The 5,414-nt window shown below is 61.0% G+C and overlaps 1 long non-coding RNA gene across 1 annotated transcript in view; it reads left to right on the top strand.

The window, feature by feature from the left end:
• LOC113619537 (uncharacterized) overlaps window positions 1-5,159 on the top strand; it is a 25,656-nt gene extending 20,497 nt beyond the window's left edge. The window contains exon 3 of the long non-coding RNA XR_003432420.1: window positions 2,727-5,159. This is a non-coding gene — a long non-coding RNA (uncharacterized LOC113619537). The remainder of the gene's footprint in view (window positions 1-2,726) is intronic.
• Window positions 5,160-5,414: the final 255 nt, after the last annotated feature.

Here is a 5,414-nt window from a genome sequence, read left to right as displayed (position 1 = left end):
GTCCCCCCGCCCGGCCGGAGCGGACTGCCCCCTCCGCGCCCCCACCTCGTCAGCCCGGAGCGCGCCCCCCGCCCCCCGCGCGCAGCCCGCCCAGTCGCCGAGTTGCGAGCGAGCGAGCGAGCGGTGCAAACTTGCAAGTTTCCCTCCACCAGGGGTTCCCCGGAGCCGCGCGGGGGCGGCGGGGGCGCAGGGGCGGGGGGGACGGCGGGGGGGGGGGGGCGGGGCGGGAGCAGTATTCCCTCCCCGGCCTGCCCCAAAAAAACCACCCGGCGGAGCAGGCGGAGAGCCTGGCTGGAGCGACCGGCACGGCCGGGCCATTGTCTGGGCGGCCGCACAAAGCGGCCGGCCGCGCTGCGCGCCGACCCTGGCCGGCACGTGGGGAAACTGAGGCCCTGAGTGGCCGTGAGCCCCGACGCGGGAGCACAGGCTCGGCTCCGTCATCTGGGGAGTGTTTTATTTTCTGGAGCCCCCAGTCCGCCCCCGACTTTCACACTCAGGGCAAGCAGAGATCGAAGGGCACCCCGGCCCCGCCCCCACGGACCCTCCCCTGGCCCCCCGGGAAGGAGAGGCTCCCGCTTCTGCTGCACTGTGGCCCTGGCTTCTGGGAGCCCTCTTTAAAGGCAGCAGGCTGGGGACCAGCTGCCGCGAGTTGGGTGCTGACATAGTGACCGGTGGCTATTTTTACGCCTTGGACAGTTCTCTGCCCTGGCTTTTAAATTCATGACTTGTTTGTTTAAAAGCGAAAGGAAGGACGCCTGTCCCGACCGCTCGGGCTGCTGGAGTTGGGGCTTCGGTATGAGTTACCTGCGCGGAGCCGAGCCTCCTGAGCAGGCGCAGGCCAGGCGCTGCCGTGCCGTCGCCGTGTCCGGCCGCCCAGCGCTGAGCCGCCCTCCTCACAGACCCCTGCTAGACCCATATTCCCGATGGTGACCCAGGCTCGTTGCGGTGGGGGTGGGGGCAGAGGGGCTTACCAAGGTCACACAGGCTGCACGTGGTGGCCCCCGGGCCAGGGGGCACTGATAGGGAGGTGATGACTGTGGATGGCCGTCACTGCTGCCCAGGGACAACCACTGCCCTTCACAAGAGAGGGGGTCCTACTGCGGGGTGCACCACTGTCACCTGTGTGACCTCAAGCCAGCCTCACCACCCTTCTGGGCTTTAGTTTCCCCTCTGTGGAATGGGGGAGCAGCGGGCCCACCTCCTACTGGACAGCCAGGAGCTGGATCCCGCCAAGGCCATTGAGACCCTTCCAGGAGGGAGGCCCTTGGGTCACCTGGAGCATCCTGAGGCGGGGCGCTGTGGGACGAGTGCTGGTTGGGGAGCCCTCCCTCCCCCGGCACCGGCCACAGCCCAGGCTTGTCCTGTCGTCCCCTGGCTTCTGCTTGATCCGTGCCCCAACCCCTCATGGAGAAAGCTCTGTCTTTGCTGGCTCCTGGGCCGCCGACCCATCTGCCCTCCCTCCAGCATCAGCCTGTGTAAGTGTGGTCCTCATCTGCTGTCATCACAACAGACGCGCTCCCCCTTTCCCCCAGCACAGCCACCCGCTTCTACAACTGATTTCCTCCTGCCAGGGCTGGGGGCAGGCAAGCACCCAGGGAAAGGATGAGAAGGAGCAAACGGGTGCTGACACGTCTGGGGTGTGTGCCGTGTGCCAGCCCCAGTTCTCAGGCCTGTCTCCGTCACCTCTGGCGTGGCCCTAGCCACATACAGCATCAGTGGCCCGTCTGAACCCCATCCTCCCAGACTGTCCTGTCCCGCATCAGACCTCGCCACTCCTGCCGGAGAAGAAGAGGCCAGATGCCCTCGCCACTCGGGGGCCCCACTGGGCACAAGGAGGAGAGCTCCAGTAACCTGTGGGCAGGGGGCACTGCCAGCCCACCCAACTGATGAGGACAGCGAGGCTGGGAGAGGTGACACGACGGAACAGGTCACGCTGCAGTGAGGACGAAGCCAGCGTTTGAACCCAAGGCCTGTCCTTGGAACCTCTGGGCCGCTGAGGGTGTGAGCCTGCACAGGCCCCCCGGGCCCCCCAGTGACCTGCGGTGCAGCACTGCCTTCCTGTCACATCCTGTGTGGACAGCCCATCCGTGCTCTGCTGGATGAGGACGGGTCGGGGGTGTGCTTCCATCGCTGTGGATCAGTCATTCGTTCAACAAACATCACTTAAGCCTTTACCAAGGGGCCAGACCCTGTGCTCAGGGAACTCGTGTGGAGGTGTGGTCCCAGATGAACAGGCAAGGGCCGATCCCAGCTCTGCCTCTTACCATACGTGTGGCCTGGCCAGGTCACTCCCTTCCCTGTGCCTCAGTCTCCTTATCGGTAAAGTGGGCATGGCCACCCCCTCCTGCTGAGTCATGGAGATGACTAAACAAGGTAATGCTGGAAGAGTCTGGGCCCGAGGAGGTTCGTGATAGTTACTGCCACTACTGTTATCACTATTATTATAAGACGGTGAATTAGGCCCTCTGGCAGCCCCGGCCCAGGGGGGAAATAAGACACATCCACCCTCCCCCAGCCCCTTCCCCCTTGCCCTGGAAAACTCGAGACTCCCTTTGGAACTGTTGGCACTTGGAGCCAGGGAGACACACACAGGCAAACTTCCATATGGGTTCCTCACGCCGGGCAAGGCACAGGCACCCAGATTGCCGAGGCTGCAAGAGGGGCCTCTGTTCCTAAGAGAGACCTACGAAGGTGTCCCCCAGCCCCCGCCTCGCCCAGAGCTCCAGGAGGCAGCATGGACAGTGAAGGGAGCATGGGGTCCAGAGCCACGCAGACCTGGCTCCAACCCATCCTCAGCGCCTACGGATGTCGAGCTGCTCTCGGCCTCCCCTTCCCATCTGCAGGGGTTCGGGAGTGGCAGGGGGCAGGGGTGTTCCAGGAGCCGGCTGGCTCGGAATGGGGAGGGGAGCCGGCTGCGGAGGGGGGCAAACACCCGGGCTCCCTGACGGAAAATGTGTGTGCTGCTTGTTATTTCTATTTCGCACTCCCCCCTCGAGCTGGGGCGCCTTGGTGCAAACGATCCCACAGGACACCGCCCGGGACGGTGGCTGCCCCATTTGGAGTCGCCAGGTCCGAGCTAACCATGGAAAAAACCACCCCCAGCCTTCCTGCCATGTGCTCCTGCAGCCAAAACTATTTTTATAGTAATATCCATCTATTTACAACCTGGGATCTGAGAGGGTTTTGTTTTTTGTTTGGGGCTTTTTATCCCCTCCCGGAGGATGCTTTTTAAGGTACTTTGGTTTTGTCCATGCGCCTGTCTCAGCTCAGTCTTGTAAACGTCTCTGGAATCACTTGGTGAATAATATTTTTAAAGGCCGGTGTCTGCCAGGCTGGAGCCCCCAAGGCTGGCGTCTGGGTGGGCGGCTCCCAGCAGTTGCTGGGGCACCAAGGGGCACCTCAGCTGCTTCCGGTTCCTTCACCCAAGGGAGGGTCCGTGTGATCCCAAACTGGCAACCGGCAGGATCTCGCCGGGGGTTGGGGCCTTTGGCCCCCATCAGGCAGGGCAGGGGCTTAGGCCCTCCAGCCTGTCCCAAAGTCCCCCAGCCTGGAGGACACTTTCTCACCATCTCTGTGGCTCCTTTGGGGGCGACAGTCTCTATCCCTGGTGACAGATGACTCAAGCTAGGAGGTGGGGATGAAGCCCAGAGAGGCAAGGGCTCACCTGAGCTCACATGGCGAGACAGATGGAGCTGCCCTGAGTCCTGCCCTGTCTCTCCATCGTGTGGGGGAGCGCGGGAAAGCTACGTGTCCACCCTCAGCCTCTAGTCTGTCCTGCTTAGTAGGGAGAAGAGAAGGGATTGGGGCGGGGGGGAGGTGGAAACGCAGTGGAGGAGAGGATGCCTTCTGTGAAATGCCTGCTCCCATCAACGGGCAGTTGCCAGCCCTGAAGGACAGCCAGCCCCACACACCCAGACCAGAGGAGGCCAGAGAAAGGTTAGGCTCTGATTCAATGAGATGCACTGAAGGCAGCCAGCTTCCCTCCATCGTGTGCGAGCCTCTCTCCAAACCTCTGGGAGCTGAAAGGCAGTTTGGGCAAAGCCGTTCATGTGAGACAGGCCTAAGGGGATAGGGGCTGCTGCATGAACAAAGACCGGGATTTCAGGGCAGCTCCAGGCAAGAGCTGGTGGGATCCTTCCAGAGGCCTCCAACAAGATGCTCCCTCCAAACCCCAAGGCCACTTGGAAGGAGTCACAGATGACGGGGGAGGGGGGAAAGGAGGAGTGGGAGGCAGCTCGGGGGGTTAGAGTGTGCCAGGTGGTCCAGAGGGTTCCAAGCCAGCAGAGGAAGACACTGGTGTTTCCTGGGGACTCTCCACCCTCTCCACCAACTCCACCCCAGCCCTGCAGACAGATTCCTGCTTCCCCATTTCACAGATGATGTTACTGAGCCAGAGGGGAGCAGTGACTGGCTCCAGGTCATGCAGCGGCTCCAGCACTGAAGTCAACAGATTCACAATAGAGGTTGATGGTCAGACCCCCTTAGGACGACCACCCACCTCAGCCTCTTGCCTTCACAGTGAACTGCCCCACCTCCCTGCTTCTCACTGGTGTGTGGATGGTGAGACCAGAGTCCAGAGAGAAGGGCCAGGCAGCCGACTTGGAAAACTGGGTGCTAGGGTGGGTACCAGGAGGAGGAAGCCTCCCCTGGCTCAGCCACCAGTTCTCACATGGCCCTCTCTGAACCTCAGTCTCTTCTTCTAAGAAATGGAAGAAAACAGCGAGCTAATCATGGAGCCTTTTTTATATCAAATGAGAACATCAACAGGGACATCAACGTTGACCTATACCAGCAGCTCAGGAGAAGGGCTCAGGCCAAGAGTCCCAGCCTGGGGTGCCGATTCCATCCTGGGCCTGGCTCTGAAGATGGCCTGCCCCTCCCTGGCTCCCCTCCATCATGCCCCTCTCCAGACACCGCAAGAAGATAATGTGTTTTACCGGGAGCATTTATTATCGACAACTGCTACATAAATCTCTCTCTGTGTACATACGTGTGCACGAGAGGTGGATAAACAGGGCAGAGCCGCTGTGCGCAATCTCACTGCTGTAGTCAACTTGCCCCCAAAAAGATAACGGGACATGATTCAGAATATTTATTTGGCAGACATGATATGAACCCTCATAGCCTGTTGGGATTAAAAATGTCCTCCGTCTCTGTCATCCACTGATGTGGTTTAAATATTGTACATGCGGCCACTGCGGCAACAGGTACGTCTCTGTCATCCACCAACGTGGTTTAAATGTTGTACCTGCGGCCACTGCGGCAACAGGGAGATGCGAGCGGATCTTGATAGCGGCCGTGAAGAGGAGTCCTTGCGCGTTGAGGAATGGGAAAGTAGCGGAGGAGTTTGCCCCGCGCTCCTTGTGCTTGCATCGAGAGAAACCTTCCCTGAAAACGTGGGTCCGCCACCCCCA

This window comes from Aethalodelphis obliquidens, unplaced genomic scaffold (genome assembly GCF_003676395.1).
Source record: "Aethalodelphis obliquidens isolate GAN/ISIS:26980383/991018 unplaced genomic scaffold, ASM367639v1 scaffold7, whole genome shotgun sequence".
Taxonomy (NCBI): Eukaryota; Metazoa; Chordata; class Mammalia; order Artiodactyla; family Delphinidae; genus Aethalodelphis; species Aethalodelphis obliquidens.
This window is presented reverse-complemented; position numbering and strand designations above follow the sequence as displayed.